Below are 23,040 nucleotides of genomic sequence, written 5' to 3'. Positions count from 1 at the left end.
GCAAACAAATATGCAGTCATATGTTTTAGGTTGAAACCAAAGCTTTAGGGTATGTATATTTCATTTTTAAAAGATTTCTCTAACCATCTTTTCAACTAGCTGTTTCTAATCATTCTGGATAACAGGGCTTTTATAGCAGCTCATAGTACCAGCTGCCAGCCTCCAGGTGCCCTTGCAGACAGTCTCCCAGCTAGGGAAGAATGTGGAGCAGACTCCCATCTTTCTCACCAAGCCCCCTTCCCTCCTCTTCTCCTTCTTTCTTAGACTATCATTATTCCCTAGCAATTATCGAGTTTTTAGCCTCCTTTTGTATCTCAGGATTCCTGCATCTGCTTCTGTTGCTGGGTGGGGGAGATGGAAAACTGCAAAGGCGAAGTGGCATGGGGAGAAGATTTGAGACCCATCTGCCTTGGGTTCCTTCTTGATTTTTTTTTTTTTTTTTTTTTTTTTTTTGAGATGGAGTCTCGCTCTGTTGCCCAGGCTGGAGTGCAATGGTGCAATCTTGGCTCACTGCAACCTCTGCCTCCCAGGTTCAAGTGATTCTCCTGCCTCAGCCTCCTGAATAGCTGAGACTACAGGTGCCCACCACAATGTCTGGCTAATTTTTTTGTATTTTTAGTAGAGATGGGGTTTCACCGTGTTGGCCAGGCTGGTCTTGAACTCCTGACTGACCTGGTGATCTGCCCGCCTTGGCCTCCCCAAGTGCTGGGATAACAGGCTTGAGCCACTGCACCTGGCCACTGCCTTGACTTTTTATCCCAGTTTTCTTCAACCACCTGGAGCAGTAAAACACAGCCAGGTATCTATTCCTGTGAGGGTTAATACTGCACCAATAATCCTCATCTAGGCTTATAAGGCTAGTTTACCACACTACCGTAATCTTTTGATTGACAAGCATGCCTGTCCTGTGTGTCTTTCCTACCACACATAGACCCTTTCTATGAATATTGAATGCACAGTTATGCTTTTCAAGTCATTAGCTTTTATCTTCTTACCAGAAGGTATAGGAAGACAGAGAATCCTGCTACCTATCTACCTACTTACATAGCTATGTGCTCATATATGTTGTCTATCTACCCGTTCATCTTCCATAAAATGTTGTGCCTGGCACATAGTGAATGTCTGATAAATGCATATTATTGTTACTCTCCATGGTGAATGTTGTAATATTCAGTAGCTGATGATTTGATTCAATCTGTAATTGGCGTTTTGTAGTTTTGTCCTTTGGCCAACCTCAACTTCTGATGTCTTCCTTTGCTTCAGTCTGTGTCTTTCCTAATTTTTTCCCTAACTCCAGGCCTGTTCTGATTTCTGATATCCAAAAACTTTCTTTTTTCCTAGCCTTGGGTCCTCCTAGAGAGGAATGGAGAGCTTGATTCTCTGCTTTACCCTGAATATGAACACACAAAAAATAACAAACACGACGGCCGTTTCTGCCTCCTTCTTCCATTCTTCTGTTTTATAGCCCAAAAAGAAGATTTTGAGACAAACTGTAGATTTTTAAAACTTCATAAAATAAAAAAGGCAACCCATATATCTGTGGCACATATTAATAATAGCATCTGCCGGGTGCAGTGGCTCACGCCTGTAATCCCAGCGCTTTGGGAGGCCCAGGTGGGCGGATCACGAGGTCAGGAGTTCAAGACCAGCCTGGCCAACATGGTGAAACCCTGTCTCTACTAACAATACAAAAATTAGCTGGGTGTGGTGGCGGGTGCCTGTAATCCCAGCTACTCGGAAGGCTGAGGCAGGAGAATCGTGTGAACCCAGGAGGCGGAAGTTTCAGTGAGCCGAGATTGTGACCTTGCACTCCAGCCTGGGCGACAGGGCGGGACTCCGTCTCAAAAAACACAAAACACAAAAAACAAAAACAAAAACAAAAAACAAACAATAGCATCCACTTGGGGTGGATATTGGACCATGCTTGGAAGTAGTGGTGGTGATACTGACAGCAAGAAGTTGAAAGCAGCTTCTATCCCATCACTCCATTTTCTTCAACAGCCCAGAACACCCAGCTCTTGGTTCACCAAGGCTATAAATATTTTCTGTCTAATTCCCTGCTGGACCCATTTTGTCTCTTCAAGGCTGCTGCTTTGTCAGAAGGTTTGCAGGCTTCAAAGAGCAGAGATGGTGTGTGTTTTAGGTTTCAGTGGCATCTGCTGCCGGGACCAGCCTTAACTATGGTGTGAGTACTCAGCGGCTCTCCCAGTTCCTGGGATGTGCCAGGTGCTAATCTCCATACTATTAAAGAAATAAGGGAGGGTACTCACCTCTACCTGATGCAGCACAAATGACTTCACGAGACTCACAATTTCCTGCATGCTCTGGCCCCAGCTTACCTTTCCATCTTCATTTCTCAACACTCCTCATTCCGCTGCCTCTTCCCCTAGTTCCCTGCCCATTGCATTACACTCCAGCAACAAAGAGTTGTTTGCAGGTCCCAGGACAAGCCTCACTGTCTCTCACCTTAGGGTCTTCCCTTTGCCTAGAATGCTCTCCTCTCTTCTACCATACCTTCTCATCCCATTCTCAGTCTTCCGAAAACTCCCACTTACTATTCAAGTCTCAATTTAGATGTTGCTTTTCCCAGAAATCTTTCTCTATACCTCAAAGACTTAAACGCCTGCCAAGGAGTCAGGCTTTGTGCAAAGCACCTCTTACAGCATCACATGGGATTCAACTATCTTTTCACTTATTGATCTCTATAATTTCCATGAAATTAGGAACCATGTTAGCCATTATATCACCATGGCACATGTTAGGAACACAATAAAAATTCATGCAATAATTGACTGTGAATAAATGAGAAGCTACAACTAAACCTGGACAAGGCTTACGCTAGGCACCTACCCCAATTTAGATCCAACTCAGGAGACTGGTGCCAACCTATTGGCCAGGAGAGGACTTTTAAAATCTGTGCAGAGGGCACTTTTCAGCTTCCATGAGGCTGTTCATGCAAAGAGAGGTTGCTTTTAAGAGACCACTTACCCATCCAAAAAAGGGGTCCGAAGCCAGGGAAGAAGCAAGTGCCGTGAGGGTGACCACTGCCTGGATTTAGCACTGTAACAAGAGGAGAGGGAGAGAAACAGACCTCATCCCTACAAGGGTATTAGGCTTCAAGACAGCATATTTTAGGGAATTAAGAAATCTAATCAGCCTGGTGCACTAAGAGGGAATCTGCAAACTCCCGGGTGTGGAAGAAAGCCGAAGTATCCTCGGGGAGATCCTAATTAAAGCGCAGCCGATTACAATTCCTCTGAAAAAGGAAAATGAAAGGACTGAGAAACATCTGCTGTGGTTTCATGAAGGACTGCTCAAGGATGCAGAGTGTGAGAAAAAGAAATTCTTGACAGCACGGATGAGGCACAGAGCATGTTTGTTCTCCATTGGGCAAAGCTCATGGGGGATGGGGCCTGACAACACAAAGGCAGGGGTTTAGGATTGTTTTAGACTCTAAGGCAAAATAGAAGAGACCAAGGTTTGGTGGACTTGAGAGGGAGAGGGGGCGCATCCTTCTTGTCCCTGTGCAGACAAGAATGACCCAGTGACCCTGCTGAGCTCTCTCCAGGTTGCCTAGCAACCTGTGAGCTGGGCCCGAGGGTCCCTGTCTGATAGGAAAGGCTATGCACGACCTCCACTTCCCAAGGTCTCCAGGTGCTGGAGATCCCCAAGTGATCTTCCCTAGTGATCCTCAGAGCACCTCAAAATACCTAGGCTTTGTCTGCTTGGTTTCAGAGTCCAAGATGTATATTTCTTTCTGCAAGGCCACTTTCATGCTCACCCCATATAAAGGCAGAACAGGTCAGGCGCAGTGTAATCTCAGCACTTTGGGAAGCCAAGATGGGTGGATCAGTTGAGGCCAGAAATTTGAGACCAGCCTGGCCAACATGACGAAACACTGTCTCTGCTAAAAATACAAAAATTAGCTATGCGTGATGGTGCATGCCTATAGTCTCAGCTACTTGGGAGGCTGGGGCATGAGAATGACTTGAACCCGGGAGGCAGAGGTTGCAGTGAGCTGAGATCATGCCACTACACTCCAGCCTGGATGACAGAGCGAGACTCCTAAAAAAACGATTGTCCCAGGCCTTATCCCTGAAAAATACCTAAAGAGAAGAAGTTCAGATCTGACTAGAGTAAGTGCTCACAAATCTTAGATGTAATCCTGGAATCGATGAGCTGGAAGAGAGCTCAGAGGTCATACAGCCCACTCTCCTGCAAATACAGGAACATAGAAATGTAAAAGCCCAGGCAAGATTTAAACACAATTTTAGGCAAGAGTCATGTCAGAATTTTCAAAGGATTCAAAGTTTTTTCAGGAAATACATGCTATTGGTATGCAGAGAATAAAGTGCTGACCATGGCCTGGGGAGAGTCCACAAAGCCTTTGGGAAGCAGTAGGGATTACTGTAGGTCCTGAAGGCCAAATATCAAAGGTGAAGAGCAGCCAGAAGTCCTCTGAGAAAGAGATAAGGCAGGGCAGGAGGACCCTGAGGACTGCCTGAAGAAAGAATGCCCTTAGACAGTGGTACTCAGAAACATGAATGGAGCTTACCTCAATGGTGTGCTTATGTTTCCAAATGTTCCAGTAATCTGATTCTGTATAACTAAGTACCCCAAGATGTGGTAGCCTAGAATAACTACCATTTTATGGTATCTCATGATTTCATTGGTCAGGGATTCAGACAGGGCTCAGCTGGATGATTCTTCTGCTCCATCCTGCATCAACTTGCGTCACTCATGGTATTTGCCTGGTAGCTGGTCTGGGCTGCAGGGTACAAGATGGCTTGTTCACATGCCTGGTGCCTTGATGGAGATGGTTGGAAGGCTTGATGTAGTCAGGCACTCTCCTTTTCCATGTAGTCTTAGGGCCTCTCCACAGAGCAGTCTGACTTCTTACATAGCTGCTCAGGGTTTCCAAAGAGTATTTCAAGAAACCCAAGCAGAAGCTATAAGATTTCATATGTCCTAGTTTCAGAACTTCCCCAATGTCATTTCTGCCAAATTCTATTTGTCAAGTAAGTCACTAAGACCAGTACAGATTCAATTAGACTTTCCCCCAAGCATCCATTTCCACAACAAATATTTATAAATTTCCTATTCTATGCCAAGCCTTTGCTTACTACTATTAAGGTTGTAAAAGTTAATCATTCATGTTCCTAATCTGGAGAAATTCGTGGTCTAATTGTGGAGGCAGTTGTATATTTATAATATCCATATAGTGTGATAAGAACTAATAAAAGTGGGGTCTAAATGCAAAAGAGCTTAGAGAAAAGGTAGCCTATCTTAGAATTTGACAAACTAAGTTCTGTGGGCTGAATCCAGTCTGTAGCCTGTTTTTATGAATAAAGTTTTATTGGAACACAGCCATGCTTATTTATTTACATATTGTCTGTGTCTGCTTTGGCACTCTAATGGCAGAACTGAGTAGTTGCAACAGAGACTATATTACCCGCAAAGCCTAAAATATTTACTCTCTGGTCTTTGACAGAAAAAGCTTGTTGACTCTGGATCTACCTCAGTAGGTATGACTGAATTCCAGGAATCATAAATCCAAATTTGGGGCAATTGTTCAGAATTTGTTAGTGTATTTGGATACTGACATTTCTCCTAGATTTATTTCATTTTCCACCTTGATTTTCTCTTTATTTTTATTTTAAAATATATTTTACTTTCCTTATACGCTGTATGTTTTATAATATTTTTATCATATAAAATTGTATTTATCCAGAACTTTCTATATGCAAACTTTGTACTAGACTTTGTTTGTAAAGAACTTACAGTCTAGTAGTGGAAAATCCAAGTATTAATTATTAAACAAGACAAAACACTAGGCAGAAGTATGAAAAAGGAACAAAGTTAAGACAAACTATATACCAGTCTTTGTATATTCATTTAAATTCTACAATAACCTTATGAGCTACATATTACGAGACCATTTCATAAATGTGGAAACTAAGGCTCAGAGAAATAAACTTAACCTGAGAATAGTTAATAGGTGGTATAACTGAAATTTAGTTAGAAATTTACCATTTGGCCTATCTATTTGTTCTATTACTATATGCTTCATTGCCACAATTTGTATTTGGTTCTTCCTCAAATCTGCTAGTATTTTTTTTTTCTCTCTGCTATTAAATTACTGACCCTCTTTCTTCCTTCATCTCCTTGAATATTTTAAACATACTTAACTTGAAAGCCCATCCCAATCTATCCTTGGCTCCAAACATGTCGGAATACTAGGTAAAATGTAACATACTGAAGGCTAGAAAGACAGATAAATTTCCCTGACACTGAGTTACCATGTCTACAAAATAGTGCTGTTAATTTGTATTATTATTATTCATGGTTCTGAGGGTGTGACTCTAACATTTGCTATGTCTGACAGCATTCACTGACATTTATTCATTTTGAAGTTTGTAATTTTTTACTACAAGCCCATCTGTAGTGGCACTTATTTTGCTTTGTAAATTCTATTGTATATGTCCTGATTTATGGAGATGTCCTATTGAGTAGTTTAGCATTTGCCTGTATGGAGGACTTATTGGATTTCCTGTCTGGACCAACTTCTTCAAATGTTTTCTAGTTTGGAGTTCCTGAACAACATGGACAGTGTTAATTTGGATTCCATGCTTCATGGCACAGTATTGGAGCACTAATTATTCAGTGATGACTTTCTTTTCCTCTAGCTCAGGTGGTCAACAAGTTTCCTTGTTCTTTCTCCAAGTAGTAGAAGACAGTAAAGGTAATATGTTTTATTTTTGTTTGAAAGTTCTGCATCTCTATAATTTATCTTCTTTTGTGCCATCTGTGAGTTGAGATTTATCATATTCTACTTTTCTTGAGACCAATATTAAAGGTATTACTTTCTCTTCTTCTAGTAGTTATCCTGGAAGTTTTCACATGTATATTTAACTTTAAACAAATCTAAAGTTTATCTTCTTCCACAATTAAAGAACTATAGAATGTTTTATGCTGCTTGCCTTCAAATGATACAAATGATGTTTATTTTAGTTCTTGTTTAACATCACAAATAAGGCATAATTTTATTCCTTTCCACATTCTAAGATTGTTTATATTCATCCATATTTACTTTTCTTCTCTTGCTATCTTTCCTTTAATCTGATGCCTCTTTTGAAGCTTGTTTTTCTTCTTTTTGAAGTACAAACTTTGAAGGTTTCTTGGCACTAAATACTATTATTTTTTGTTTTCCTTTAAAAATATATTTATTTAACCCTTGTTCTTGAAAGATGGCTTCTTTGAATACATGTATTCTAGATTGACAGTGTTTTTTTTAGTACTTACTAGTCCATTGTCTTCTTTTCTCCATTTTTGGGGATGAGAAGTCAGCTGTCAGTCTATAGGCCTTTTGACAGTAATACGAATTTTTGTTTTCTGGGATTTATTATATTCTGCACCTTTCAGTGATACCTTCAGTAATACCTTTCAGTGATTTTGATAATTTTTCAGATAATGACCTTTTAAAATATGACCTCCTTTTCTCTAGTCTTTCCATTTTCTCCTTTTGGACACCAATTAATTATTGTTAGACCATCTTGCTCTACACTTTATGACTCCTGACTTCTTTTTCATGTTTGTTGTTTTCTGTCTTTCTTGACTGCTATCTTGGTAATTAATTAAACCTATCTTTCAGTTCACCAAGATTGTCATCATCTCTATATAACATGCCCTCTAATTTGTTCATAGTTTGTAATTCTTATTTATTCATTTATTATTTCCAAAAGTTCCATTTGATTTTTTTTCCATTTTTTTCTGACCAATTTTGATAGTTTATTTTAGGGAGAAAGAGGATACCTTTTTTCATACTTTCAATGCTTATTTCTCTAAATATGTTATCTATCCTAATTTTTTTTCTTGCCTATGTTAATTCCAACACTGATCATCTTTATGAGTCAGTTCTGCAATCTGGGTTTTGTTGTTATTCTTGTTTTATAATCTTAATCATGGTGGCTTGCTTCTATACATTATGTAATTTGTTACTGTGAGTACATATTTCATGGAATGTTATTCCTCACAGACCTGAGTTAAAGTACATTCCTCAAAAGAGGATTTTACTTATACTCTGCACTACTAAAACACTGGACTACTTTCAACTACATTTTTGGTTTGCAATATTTTTTTGGATTATAGTCACATGTGAATTCTGGACCCAAACTTATGTGCAGATGGGCTTGTGGGTAGAAATTCTTTGGGAAGCCTTAATCTACTTTATCCAGAAAAAAGCAAACATTCCAACCTTGCTTTCTGAAAAGCAGATTTATGGTTTTATTTTATTTTTCCTAAATCACTTATGACAATCTTGTTTTAACTTATGGGTTCCTAATTCAACGTCCCCTCTAAGAAAGTCCTAAGTTTTGTCTACTATTCTTTTGGGTGCATAGTTTGTTAAATCCTAAGTTGTAGGTCACCAGAAATTGGTAGATAGTCTTAGAAAAAATACTAATTTTCCTTCTGAACTATATTTTCCATCCTTTCAAACCTCTGGAGATTTCCTTAGTTTTTATATTTTATTCAGAATTTTAACGAATTCTGTGCCAGAAAGATTTCTTTGGTCATCTATTTCATCTGGAAATAAAAGTCATGGGCTGTTTTTCTAACCCCTGTCTCGTGGACAAAACAGCAAGTCAGGCTATGCACTTTATGGAGTGAGAGCAGTTCCAGGGTCCTGCCTTAAGCAGGCCTGAGGTCTCAGTTCCTGCTCCTGGGTGGGTATCAAAACACTGGTCCCAGCCCCTAAGGTCCATTTTTTGTTCTAATACCAATTTGGATATTTATCTCAATGCCTGATCACCTCATCTTTTTTTTTTTTTTTTTTTTTTTTTTTTTTTTTTTTTTTTTTGAGACAGAGTCTCTGTTGCTAGGCTGGAGTGCACTGGCATGATCTCATCTCACTGCAACCTCCGCCTCCTGGATTCTCCTGCCTCGGCCTCCCAAGCAGCTGGGACTATAGGCACGTGCCGCCATGCCCAGCTAATTTTTGTAGTTTTGGTAGACATGGGGTTTCACCATGCTAGCCAGGTTGGTCTTGATCTCTTGACCTCATGATCTGCCCACTTCAGCCTCCCAAAGTGCTGGGATTACAGGCATAAGCCACCGTGTCCGGCCACCTCTTTGTCTTTAAATTCACTCTTTGTGGCACCTTGGAATTATCTTTCATTGCAATAAAATACATCTCCATTTTTATTTTTGTTGTCATTACCTTTAACATTTCTATCTGAGTCACAGTGAAGCATCGTCATTATGAGGGCAGTCTCTCAAGCTGGATTTCCAGGCTGTCCTGGCTCCACAACTCTCTAGTTGTAACATCTTGGACAAGCAATTTAACCTCTGTGTGCCTTACATCTCTTCATTGATCAGACAGGCATAATCACCATGCCTGCCTCTTAGAGTTTCTGTGAGGATTCAATGAGTCAATCCACATAAAGCACTTAGAATAGTCCCTGGCATATGATCTGTGTGTTCTGAGCATTAACTAGTATCAACAGCGTGTATTTACGCCAAGAGACTTTCTGTTTCAGCTCAGGCTTTCCCAGGCGGACCTCGCTCCCTCCAGGTCGAGGTTCTTTCCATTACACCATGAGGTCTACCCAGGGATAGGAGAGGGGTTAAGTCAGGAGATGTGTGAGATTTGGTGGGGTAAGACAGAGATCTCCTTCCTAAAATTGAGACATAAGGTAGAGGCTTGATTGTTGAATGATAAAAGCAAAATTCTATTTCATATAATGAGCCAAGTGTGATGCCTAGGGCTAAATTTAAGGAAGCACTGTTTCTCAGGGTTGTGCCCGTGGCATCCCTGCACTGATGTAACCTAGAGAGTTAGTACCCCATTAAATTTTGCTTGCTAGGCTCCTCACTGGCCTCAGCCTCATCTGACCGTGATCATCACCCTGGTATAGTGAGAGGATCAGAGAGGTCGTAGCTTATCCAAAATTATATTTCTGAAAACCGACAGAGCTATGATTGAAACCCAATTTGCCTGACTCCAGAGAACTTGCCCTTAAATATTGGGTGCAACTGCTTTGAGTCTGATTGAGGCAGGTACTGTAAAAACAGAGTGAGAGTATCACATGGAATTTGTTCAAAGAGCTGGGACCAACTGGTGGACAACACACTTCAAGAAACAAGACTTCACTGCATTGAGTGCTCGTCTATCAAGGGCCACATGTCAACCTCAGCTGGTAGAAGGCAGCTGCCTTACCTCCCTGGTTTCCTGTCAGCCCCATCCATGGCTCCATCCCCTTTTGTTCCATTCATCTTGGGTGGCATTTGGTGTCCCCCCCGGTAGAATACACCTGCAAGTCCAGGGGAATAAAAGCTGAAGTCAGGGCCTGGATAGATTTGGAGGGTAGTAAAAACTGGTCTCAGCCTGGCGCGGTGGCTCACGCCTATAATCCCAGCACTTTGGGAGGCTGAGGTAGGCAGATTGCCTGAGGTCAGGAGTTCCAGACCAGCCTGGCCAACAAGGAGAAACCCGTCTGTACTAAAAATACAAAAATTAGCCGGGTGTGGTGGCAGGCACCTGTAATCCCAGCTACCCAGGAGGCTGAGGCAGGAGAATTGCTTGAACCTTGGAGGCAGAGGTTGCAGTGAGCTGAGATCAGAATGTTGCAGTGAGCTGAGATTGTGCCATTGTACTCCAGCCTGGGCGACAAGAGAGAGACTTAGTCTCAAAGAAAAAAAAAAAAACAAATTGGTCTCCAAGTTTGTGATAGAATGGACATATCAGTAGAAATAAATTGACCACAAATTAGATTAGAGGAAGGGCAGAGCCTGAACAGCTCAGGACTTATATCCCTGTGTCCTTGTTGGAGACTAGCACAGTGCCTCATCTCTATTTAATATTTGATTGGCAAGTACTCTTATTAAACACAATGTGAACCTTTTCCTCTTTTCTAGGAGACAGATGAATTTCTATCTATACTCAGTATGCTTAAGATTTACTAGAACACAGGCACAACTAGATAAACTATCCTGTGAAATTCGCCTGAATGTGATAAAGAGCTCTGCTACTCAGTGGTAGGGCTCAAAAAACAGTACCACACAATGAAAGCCTCAGAAGCAAACATTTTTCTGTGACTTTCTCCCACCCTCCTGCCTCTGACCCCTCCTTCTTCCCTGAGACTACCCATAGAAACTAGAATCTCTCTTCCCCAAGGCAGGACATAGAAACCAGAACTTTTTCCTCAAAGCCAGCCATAAAACCTAAAAATAGTATTATAACTTCCCTCTACCTTTCTGTGTAAAAATTGGCCATAAAGAAATTATATGGCTTACCTTGTTTGGTTGTAGGTCATAAGACCCTAATTCCAGAGGGTCCTACCCCATACCCAGAAGGAACAATTGCACAGAGAATCTAAGAAGAATCTAGACAACCCTCGCTGGATTTCTCCACTCCGTCTGTTAGCATTCAGTCATATGCCTTTTGTCCAGTCATATTTCTGCATGACTGTCCATACTTTGTTGAAGCTAAGCACAAAATGGAAAGTTTCCCCTGTATCTTTAGGTCTTCATTCTGCAGGCTCCCATGTTATGTAAAACTATGATCAAATAAATATGCATGCTTTTTCTCCTATCAGTCTGCTTTTGTCAGTGATTTTCAGTGAACTTTCAGAGAGTGAAGGGGAAGTTTTCCCTTGGCCCCTACATCAGTTTCCTCAATACCTGCCATGCAGAAAAATCTAAACTAAGACGTGTCAAACAACAAGGTATCCAATTGGTAGAGGAGCTCTTCCTGAGTGACACCGGGGAGGTGTTGGGTAAAGATCTATTTTAGACTTTCAATTAATTAACTGAAAGCAGGATTCAGGAGTGTGAAGGGAGACTGGCAGGTGTATTCTACCAGGGGGAACAGCACATGCTGCCCAAAAAGAATGGAACAAAAGGCGATGGAGCATGGGTGGGGCTGACAGGGAACCAGGGAGGTAAGGCACCTGCCTTCTACCAGCTGTGGTCAACATGTGGCCCATGATGGACGAGTACTCAATGGGCTGAAGTCCTGTTTCCTGAGATGTGTTGCCCAGCAGTTGGTCCCAGCTCTCTGAACACATTCCATGTGATACCCTCTCCCTGTTTCCATGGGACCTGTCTCACTCATACTCAACACAGCATCACCTAGTGTTGAAGCACAAGTTCTCTGGAGTCAGGCAAACTGGGTTTCGATCACAGCTCTGTCTGTTTTCAGAAATATAATTCTGGATAAGCTACGACCTCTCTGATCCTCTCACTACACGAGGGTGATGATCACAGCCTGATGAGGTTCAGGCCAGTGAGAAGCCTAGCGAGCAAAATTTAAGGAGGCACTAACTCTCTAGGTTATATCAGTGCAGGGACACCATAGGCAAAACCCCGAGAAAGAGTGGTTTCTTAAATGTGTAACATTGGGCATCACACCTGCCTCATTCTAGTGGAGGAGTGACTGGTGATGATTAAGTCTACCTAGATGAGAATGAAATAAAGTCTTACAAGGAAAGTTAATTACAGAATGCCTGATACATGGGAACTGTGAGTATTCAGGTACGTTCCTCCTTCCTTACCGTCCTAACCCATTCCCAGCATGTACTGCTCTCATCACTCAATGGGGAGGTGACCTGAGGAATCTGTTAGAAAGTTCAAGCCTTTTGAAGGGTAAGAGAGTACCCGTTAGAAAGAAGAGACCCTTGTCCTTTTCAGAGCGAAAAATGAAAGGGGGCTCAAAGGGCGGGTCCTCTGGGTAGCTGACATTTGCAAACAGTAATATACATTGTTGTAGATAGAAAGAAGATGTTTTATTACTTTCTTTTTTTTTTTTTTTAGACAGAATTTCGCTCTTGTTGCCCAGGCTAGAGCGCAATGGTGCGATCTGAGCTCACTGCAATCTCCGCCTCCTGGGTTCAAGCGATTCTCCTGCCTCGGCCTCCTGAGTAGCTGAGATTACAGGTACCCGCCACTATGCCCAGCTAATTTTTGTATTTTTAGTAGAGACGGGGTTTCACCATGTTGGCCAGGCTGGTCTCGAACTCCTGACCTCAGGTGATCCACCCAACTTGGCCTCCCAAAGTGCTGAGATTACAGGCATAAGTCCCTGCGCCCGGCCACATATTTTCAAATGCTGGTAACTCACTACTGCAAGCATTGATGGCTCCTGCTCAGTTTCCATTCCTCTCACTCTTTTCTGGGAGAGACCACCCTTCACAACAGAAACTGAACAGAACTGCCTGCTTTCTCAGACTCCCCTTGCAGATATGGCAAGAATATATAAATCTGCACAGGCCAGTAGGGCTAGGGAAGAAGTTTCAGGATGTTTCTGGGAAGAATTTTCTTTTCTAATGAAGAGAGAAGCACTTAGGATGCCTCAATGTCACACAGCTGGGCAAGTAGTCCTGCCCTAGGTTTGTTTAACTCATATCTGTAACTATTAGTTACTGATATGGTTTGGCTGTGTCCCCACCCAAATCTCATCTTGAAGGATACTCCCATAATTCCCACGTATTGTGGGAGGGATCTGGTGAGAGATAATTGAATCAGGGGGCGGGTCTCTCTCATGCTGTTCTCGTGATAGTGAATAAGTCTCACGAGATCTGATGGCTTTATAAGGTGGAGTTTCTCCTTTGCCCTGCTCTCTTTGCCTGGTGCTCCTTGCTTGCTGTAGTGATTGTGAGGCTTCCCCAGCCACGTGGAACTGTAAGTCCAATGAAACCTCTTTCTTTTATAAATTACCCAGTCTCGGGTATGTCTGTAACAGCAGCGTGAAAACAGACTAATACAGTTACTTTGTGAATGCTTGTAGTACCGGAATTTCGGAGTGGAATGCTAATTTAGAAGTTAAGCTGGGCACGGCGGCTCATGCCTGTAATCCCAACACTTTGGGAGGCGGAGGTGGGTTGCTGCTTGAGCTCAGGAGTTGGAAACCAGCCTGGGAAACATGGCGAAACCTATCTCTACCAAAAATACAAAAAATTAGCCGGAGTGGTGGTGTGCACCTATAGTCCCAGTCACTCAGGAGGGTGAGGTAGGATTGCTTGAGCCTGGGAGGCCGAGGTTGCAGTGAGCCAAGATCATGCCACTGCAGTCCAGCCCAGGTGACAGAGTGAGACCCTGTCTCCAAAATAAATATATAAATAAAATAAAAGTCCCTAGGAAGCAAAAGTTTGACTCAACTGTTTTCTTTATTTTTTAAAAATTGTTTTATTCCCCTCTACAGTTTCTGAATTCTTCTTGAAAAATAACTTTGTCCTATCAGATCTGGATAAGAGGGACAGCTTTTGAGAGGCATGGTAGTACTGACCAGTCAGGTCTGGAACCATGAGGAAGGACAGGGGAAAAATCAAGAAGCAAAAGGTTGAGCCCAGTGTGGGCCCACCTGTGTCTTCTATCTTGTTCTCTGTGATTGTGAGGTTGGTCTCATTTCTGTGATCTGGAGGCTAGCAGCTGAGCTGTCAGCAAGCTTCAGGGGGCAGCCCTTGGCCCCAGCCTAGAGCAAGCACTGGGGGTTTGTCTGCAGAAGCAACTGCTGAAAGCAATTGTGGGACACCTTCAAATTGACAACATGAGAGATGGTGCAAATTAATAGTGCAGTGCCTTCATCTGGGGTGTGAGGGAGGCAATGAGAGAGAATAATCAGCAAAACTTGAGCTGGGTGAGGTCAATTATAGAAGGTAATATGGAAGACGTAAGCTTGGAGATGGGAACTCAGAAAAATCACAGAATGGTTTTCATCCAGGAAGGGATATTGGAGATTTTCACATTTGGTGTGTTTCCATCCAAATTATACTTTAAAGGAGACACACCTTTTTTGTCAAGGACTCAGTAGCCAATCGTTTTGGCTTTGTTGGCCATAAGTCTGCGTCACAACTACTTGGCTCCGCCACTGAGGTGCAAAAACAGCTGTAGATAATGTATAAATGAACGGGCATGGCTGTGTTGCATTAAAGCTTTATTAACAAAAATCAATGGTGGGCCAGCTTGGTCTGTGAGATGTAGTTTGCCAAGCCATAATATAGGATCCTGGAAAGACAGCTACAGCATCTGTTCTTTGCAAGGCCCTGTCCAAACCGTGGAAATAAATATAAAGAAAAAAGTCATGGGCTGGCCTATTTTTTTTTTTATTTTTTTTTTTTATTTTTTTTTTAGGATTTTATAGTTTCTTCCCTCCGGCTACCACCACTTTTTTTTTTTTTTTTTTTTTTTTTTTTTTTTTTTTTTAAATCTCAATCACCATCACCACCAGTCCTTTGCATTAAGCGTCTTCTGTGGATTGACTCCATCCTAGGAGCTTTATATGTTATTTTTAAACTTCAGTCTCACGACATAGGTATTATCTCCATTTTACTGACTAAAGAAATCAGAGCTGCAGCTTGTCCAAAACTCTGGAGCTCATAGGTGCTAAAGCTGGAATATAAATATCAGTCTTTCTTATTTCAAAGTACCTGCTTATTCTAGGAGGCATTACAGATTCAGAAGAGGGAATCTGGACATAGCTTCTTGGAAGTGGATTCTGACATTGTGACTTTGGGCAAGTGATCTAACTTTTCTGTGACTCATTTTCCTTATCTCTAAAATGGAGACAATAGAAGCACTACTTTGGGTATGTGATGGTAAATTAAGGTGCATCTCCTCAACATCCTACAATGAACAGGGTAGCACCTTGATAGAGTTTGGATATTTATCCCTGCCCAAATCTCATGTTAAATTGTAATCCCCATGCTGGAGGTGGGGCCTGGTGGGAAGCGTTTGGATCATAAGGTCATAAGCTTGCTGCTGTCTTTGTGATAGTGAGTTCTCATGAGATCTGGTCATTTAAAAGTGTGTGGCACCTCCTCCCCCGCTCTCTGTCTTGCTCCTGCTTTCACCATGTGAAGTACCTGCCCCTGCTTTGCCTTCAGCTCTGAGAAAAAGCTTCCTGAGGCCTCCCCAGAAGCAGATGCTGGTGCCATGCTTCCTGTACAGCCTGCAGAACTGTGAGCCAATTAAACCTGTTTTCTTATGAATTACCCAGTCTCAGGTATTTATTTATAGCCATGCAAGAACAGACTAATACACACTGTCACCCCAATAAGAAATAATGATCTGGCTGTAAACGTCAATATCACCAAGGTTTAGAACTATCACTGTAGTGTTTTGAACAACGAGGAGAAATAGGGGGCAAGAGTGATTTATCTGCTCTCAGAGTTGTTTAGGGGTAAAGCTAGGACAAGAATCCATTTCTATAGCATCCATGTCCTGAACTGTCTCTCCTCCCCTACATTGCCACAGGGACAGCTGTGCAGTGAGTAGTGGTGATCCAAATAGTGGAAACTATATGTGCAAAAAGATTGGAAGCAGGAAGAAACAGTACAAACTTTTGGTCTGGGACAGAGCAACCTGACTCCCTTGATTTGGATAGTTAGTGTAGGGGAGTCGCGAGGAGCAAGTGAAAGAGGTGGAAAGGGGCTCCTGGTTAAAAGCTCAGAGTTTGTGAAGAGGCAATAGGGAGCCATGGTGGGTGTTTGAGCAGAGGAGTGATGCCTAGCTGTTAAAACCAGGGAGGATCTGGCTCTGCAGGAAGAGACTGGCATCTGTTAGATTAGCTGGCAGGGGACTGCAGTTCTCTTGTCTGAAGGCCTGAGGCTCCAGACAAGATGGACAAAGTGGGGGAAGAGATGGGCTCTCAGACAGCTAGTGGAGGGGCCTCTGTGTGGCTCATAGATGCTACGTGCGCTGCCTTCAATCAGAGCCAAATAGAAGCTGATGACCTCCGACCATGTGTGCCAACCTTCCTCTGCACAGCCTCAAGTGATTCGGTGCCTGCTAATGAGATTTTCTGGAGGGCCGTTAAAGATCATTAAAAAGCAGTTTTTGCAAACCTAATATTAGCTTTTAAGTAGTTAGCAGGGGTGAGCCCTCGCCGCTCAGTGTTAACCAAAGCAAGTGATGACCTGCCACTCAGGAAACAGAGGGAGGCGATAGTAATCCTTCAGGTCCCGAGGACAACGGGGGTGCTTCTGAAGCAATTCTATTCCATTTATTTCTATTTGATCCACAAAAATGTTCTTTGGACAATCTTTTCATTGCTAGAAATGTGCTAATCACTAGAGAATACTAATAGTGATGATAGTAATAAAAGTAGAAAATGTATTGAGTACCTACTCTAAGGAACTATACTAAGTGCTTTATATAAACTCTCTCTAATCCTGTAACTCAGCTGCAAAGTAAGTACAATTAACCCTGTTTTCCACATGAGAATTTTAAGATGAGAAAACTAAAATCCAGATCCTTAGAATCTCACTATCTAATGGGCCAAATGCTTAAACAGATGAATGTTATCTCATATGCTAAGAGTGGAAATATGCAGTCATACTTACATTTATTGAATGTGCCAGGTACTGTTCTACTTTTCTTTCCAGGTAAAAGCTCATTTATTTCTCACGAAACACTATAAGGTGGTTACTATAATCCCTGTTTTCCAGATATGGAAAGTGAGTCAGAAAGCAGTTATAACAAACTTGCCTAAAATTAGACAACTAGTCAGAGGACAAGAAGGATACAAACTCAGTTATCAAGTTAGTTAATTGACTTAATATTCATTTTATTTACCTATGTTACTACATAAGCTTAACAAAAATAATTATCTGTGAAGAAGGTTGTTGAAACGGTTTCAACTATCTGATCCACGTAAAATATTTAGCAGAATTCCTGGCATATTTTGCGTGATTTATAACAGCCTCACCTGGGCTGTTTTGTTTACTCTTTATTCTCAGTGCCCAGAACATTGCCTGGCACAAAATAGATCCTCATTAAATAAATATGTACTGAATGTGTTAAAATGTCAGCTATTGAGATTGTTACTGAGGAAAGAGGACACATAGCTTTACATCATAATACATGAAGACATTTGACATGGCAACAAAACGTAAGTTGTGTTGGAGTGAGAAAAGACAAGCATGGTGGGGGGACTTCTCTGACTTACATAATCTATAGGATGGCTGAGATGCTGCAGGTGCAAAACAGCATCCCAAGCTTGGGAAAGTTATCTTGAGGTGTCTGGGGGAAGAGATGTGTGCGTAGCAGAGGTGGTTACTATAGAAGTCAACACGTTCGCTAGCAGAGGAGGTGGGAACCTGGGGTAGAAGAATTCTGTGCTGAGAAGAAAGGCTGGGTTTCCTCTGCAGAGGTTGTGTCTCCCTATGGCCTTAGGAGAAAGGCAGCCAGTGAGAGGAGAAGAAAATAGGAAGGGTATCTTTGGAACTGGAGAGATTGAGAAGTCCAAGGTGGAGAGTTTCAAAAAGGAGGTTATCAACAATGTCAGACACTGCAGAGTTCTATTTTAGGACTCAGCTGCACGGGGGATAGCTCCAATATCTGGTCTAGGGTAGCACATATAAACACGTGTTGTGTGAACTTGCTGAAGGTCACAGCGTAAGTGATAGGTTCAGGGCTTGGACTCCAGTGTTTAATTCCCAAGCCTCTGTTCTTAACATTGTTTCTATCCTTATGTCACCTCTCAATGCCTCCCTTGACTTCTGAGCTTGGAAATCCCTTGAGCAGACCTCTCCTTTGTGCCCTTGATTCTTCCTGCAATGCTCATTCTTCTCTACATATGTTAGATCATTTATTTTTGTAATTTTTAAAAGGATTGGTCTTTTGTTATTAAGTTATAGCTGATTCTTCCCAGCTGTAAGTCATTACATGTATTTTCTTATTTGTAATTCTTTTATAGCTCTGATCTCATTCTGCCCTTTATTACACAATTGTCTATTGTTTTTTTGACCCACCTGGGACCCTTTAGGGCAGGATGGTGTTCTTTATCTTGGTGTCCCCCATGATACCCAGCATAGTGCTTTCGATGTAGCCTGGGATCCGTAACACTTGTTAAGTTGAAATAAGACATAAACCAAGTGTATTTCTCTCCATCTGTTGCCTCCAAACTGGTCTTTAGAGATTCCTGTCGCCTATAGATCTAACATTTACATAAAATTTAAAGGAGACTCTAAAAATACTCTTGGGCAAAGAGATGCATGAAAGAGTACAAAAACGTATATGTAGATCAATAGGGCACTAGTTAAATAAACTTTGATATATTCACAGCTGTAACAAGGAATATGCTTATAAACAGCTATGGAGTGATCTTTAGATTATATTCTGGATTAAAACAAGTAAATTAAACTGGAGAAAAAGATGCATGACTTAAAGTGGGGTGAAGAAAAAAATTATATATGTATACTTATATTTATGATGGGAAGATAAACCAAAAGCACAAATAGAAAACGTATTACATATCAGTAAGGTCAGTGAAGAGACAAGGGGGATGGGGAAGAAGCGAAATATCTCTGAATATACCTCGCTTTGTAGATTCAGCTCTGGAAACAGGAAGATGTTTTACATAATCACAAAGCAAAATCAAATTTACAAAATAGCTATTTGTAAAAATTGAAGTCAAAGTGAAAGAAATATGCTTAACTGTGTGTGTTGGGATTATGGTCTAACCAAATAGAGAATTATTTCAAGTGATTTCAAAACACAGTAATTTGACTGCATCTCTAGTGGGATGTACTCTGTGGATAAAAATATCTATAAAATAAATTTAAGCATCTGCAGTAGTCAGTGTTGATGTAGTGTTGATATCTTGTTGATTATTCTGATACTTTTTTGTGTACATTATGAGATAAGTACTTACTGAGAACCAGAATTATTAGTGTAAAGGATATAAAAGTGTCAGATTGAAGAGATTAAGTGAAAATTCCATAGTCTTGAATTTGATTTGGAACTCATTAAGCAATTCATAATAGATTTCTTCGTTTAAATCAACAATGACAACAAAACCAAACCTGTGTTCCAGCCCAAACCACTGATATAGCCTAGATGCAGTGACCAACCCTACAACAGTGAACTCCCCTAGTGATTGTAATGTGGTCTCTAAATACCTTTCCCAATAAAAGCAACTAGGAATCTCTAGAGAAATATCTAATTCTAGATCTGGGAAAGACAATAAGATATACCTGAAATCATCTTCCTGAAACCCAGGAAGCCATTATAACTATGGGAATGTGTCAAGAAGACATGGAAGTCACCTTCATGAGGCATTTATTGGCAAAAAGAGAACAACTACAAAATATATTTAAATCTGTATTCATAACGATATTTAAGCCCAAACAATATTTTTATTTTTGATCAAATCACTCTTTTATCCAAACCTCTGCAATGGTTTCCCTTTTCACTCAAAATAAAGATCAAACTTTTTATAAAACCCCAAGGCCTAACTTGATTCGTCCCCATTCATTCTCTGAACTCATCTTCTGCTATTCCTTGCTCACTGGTTTAGCCCCACTGACCTCATTCTCATCATTGGACATGCCAGGCACCCTCCCATTTCAGAGCCTTGGCACTGGCTGTCCCCTGTCCTGAGATGTGCTTCCCTCCAGGTAGGCACATGGGCCACCTTTACTTCCTTTGGAAATAATCTCAAATGTTACTGTATTTGTTTCCCAGAGCTTCCGTAACAGAGTACAACAAACTGAGTGGCCTAAAACAATAGAAATGTGTTTTTGTTTGTTTGTTTGTTTGTTTGTTTTTTGAGATGGAGTCTTGCTCTGTTGCCCAGGCTGGAGTGCAGTGGCCAGATCTCAGCTCACTGCAAGCTCCGCCTCCTGGGTTTACACCATTCTCCTGCCTCAGCCTCCCAAGTAGCTTGGACTGCAGGTGCCCGCCACCTTGCCCGGCTGAAATGTGTTCTTTCACAGTTCCAGAGCTTCGAAACCTTAAGTCAAGTTGTGAGGACCAGTCTCTCTTGGAAGCCTTTAGGGGAGATCCTTTTTTGCCTCTTCCAGCATCTGGTTTGTTGGCAATCCTTGACATTCCTCTGCCTGCAGCTGCATCACTCCAGTCTCAGCCTCTGTTGCCACATGGGCATTTTTCTTTTCTGTGGGTGTCTGTGTGTTTTCAGGTGGCATTTTCCTCTCTGTTTATATTCAAATTTCTCTCATAAGAGCACTAAGCTGGGTGCGATGGCTCACGCCAACATATCTGCTGACTCCATGTGCCCGAAGTATGACTTAATAAACTTACACTTTGTGGCTCATGCCTGTAATCCCAGCACTTTGGGAGGCTGAGGTGGGTGGATCACCTGAGGTCAGGAGTTTGAGACCAGCCTGGCCAGCATGGTGAAACCCTGTCTCTACTAAAAATACAAAAATTAGCCGGGCATGGTGGTAAATACAAAAATTAGCCAGGCATGGTGGTAGGCTCCTGTAATCTGAACTATTTGGGAGGCTGAGGCAGGAGAATCACTTGAACCTGAGAGGCAGAGGTTGCAGTGGGCTGAGGTAGCACCACTGCACGCCAGCCTGGGTGACAGAGTGAGAATCCATCAAAACAAAACAAAACAAAACAAAACAAACAAAAAAACACCAGCCATTGAATTTGGGGCCAATGACTGCATCTTAATTTGATTACAACTGTAAAGACTATTTCCAAATAAGGTCACATTCACAGCTACCTAGGCTTAGCTCTAGAACAGTGTCTTTTTGGGGGATGGAGTTTACCCACTACAGTCATTTTTAAGTGAGACCTCTGGCCACCCCTATCTAAAATTGTGGGCCCTCCCCTAACACCCTCACCTCACTTTCCTCAACACTGACCAGCATCTAACATGTATGTTTTACTAACTAAAAGGTAACTGTCTCATCCCACTGGAATACGAGCTCCAGCAAGGCAGGGAATTTTGTATCTTTTGTCCACTGCGGTATCTCTAACTCTACTAGGTACTAAATAAACATTTGTTGAATGAATGTTGGGGAAGGCTAGGTATTTTGGCTATGGGTACACAACTTCCTTTCTCCTCTTGGCAGATTCATGTTGACCTAAGTGTAGTTTTTTCCCCATATGAGGAACAACATTGGTATAAACCAAAGAATCCCTGCAAATAGCTACAATTATCTTTATTTTACTATTTTCCCCTAGGTTAGTGTGTTTTGTGTCTACCTACTATTCCTGTTCTTAATTCGTTTTCTCCAAGATTTTTAGTTATCTTAGGGGATTCTTGACTTCCATTTCATGAAAGGGACAGAGCAGTCACTGCTGAGGCAGGGGGAGCAAAGATATCATTAAATCCTCTTTCTGATTCGTAACTATCACTGGCTCTTGTGGTAGAAAAAGCTCAAGCTTTTATTATTCTTGTCTGTCTTTATTTCCACCGCCACCCTTGATTTCTCTGCACCAGTGCTTTCTGAAATCCATTAGTGGGTAGAAAAAACAATTTACTGGAATGTTACTAGGATTCTTTTTTTTTTTTTTTTTTTTTTTTTTGAGACGGAGTCTCACGCTGTTGCCCAGGCTGGAGTGCAGTGGTGCGATCTCGGCTCACTGCAAAAATACATAATAGAAAGGATAGAAGATACTCAAATTGTGTCAGGTCATTTCAAAACTTTTATTTCAGGTAAGTGCATGTGTTTGAGTATGTGGTGTGTTAGGTCTTGATATAAAACACTGTTCTAGATAGACAGTCTATCTCCCTTCCCTGACTCTTAAGTTTCTCTGTCTCACTCTTCTCCCTCTTCCAGCTCCCTCATCTGAAACACAGCAAGTCATTGTTAGAATGGACACTTGGGGCACTCTGTCTCCTCACTTAAGTATCTTAATGGTGCTCCTTGCCATTCTAGTGTAAGCCAGCACCTGACCTTGCATATCAGTGTGCACAAGGTACATCTGGAGAGATTGTTGAGCGGTACTTCCCAGGCCCTCTCCACGTTAGGGACACTGACTTGGTAGGGCTGCATTGAGGCTCAGCGTAAGAATTTTTAGCTGACTCCATGGAGATTCTGATGCAGAGTCAAGAATCACGTTTTATAAATACCTGGTTGCAAGAGGAAACAATGAAATCAATACGGTTATTTATATGGGTATGCCTGACTTTCCAATATTACCCATCCCTACTGGGATCCATACCTAACTTGAGGTTGACAAACTTCACATCTGAGGAGATGAAGATGACTTTTTCCATTGAGGCAGCTTCCTTTTCTTCATGGAATTGCTAATTCATTATTTCTTCCTCTTTCATTAGGAAAATTTTAC

The 23,040-nt window shown here is 41.6% G+C and overlaps 1 long non-coding RNA gene across 4 annotated transcripts in view; it reads left to right on the top strand.

Moving 5' to 3' along the window:
- Positions 1 to 11,591, top strand: part of LOC135965311 (uncharacterized) — a 199,017-nt gene extending 187,426 nt beyond the window's left edge. For 3 of the 4 annotated variants that reach the window (XR_012418803.1, XR_012418802.1, XR_010578219.1), the window contains one exon: positions 11,308 to 11,591. This is a non-coding gene — a long non-coding RNA (uncharacterized lncRNA). Of the gene's footprint in view, positions 1 to 6,583; positions 6,692 to 11,307 lie in introns of all 4 variants that reach the window. The other variant, XR_010578218.1, reaches the window with a different exon arrangement.
- Positions 11,592 to 23,040: the final 11,449 nt, after the last annotated feature.

The sequence above is a fragment of the Macaca fascicularis genome, chromosome 10 (genome assembly GCF_037993035.2).
Source record: "Macaca fascicularis isolate 582-1 chromosome 10, T2T-MFA8v1.1".
NCBI classification, from domain to species: domain Eukaryota; kingdom Metazoa; phylum Chordata; class Mammalia; order Primates; family Cercopithecidae; genus Macaca; species Macaca fascicularis.
This window is presented reverse-complemented; position numbering and strand designations above follow the sequence as displayed.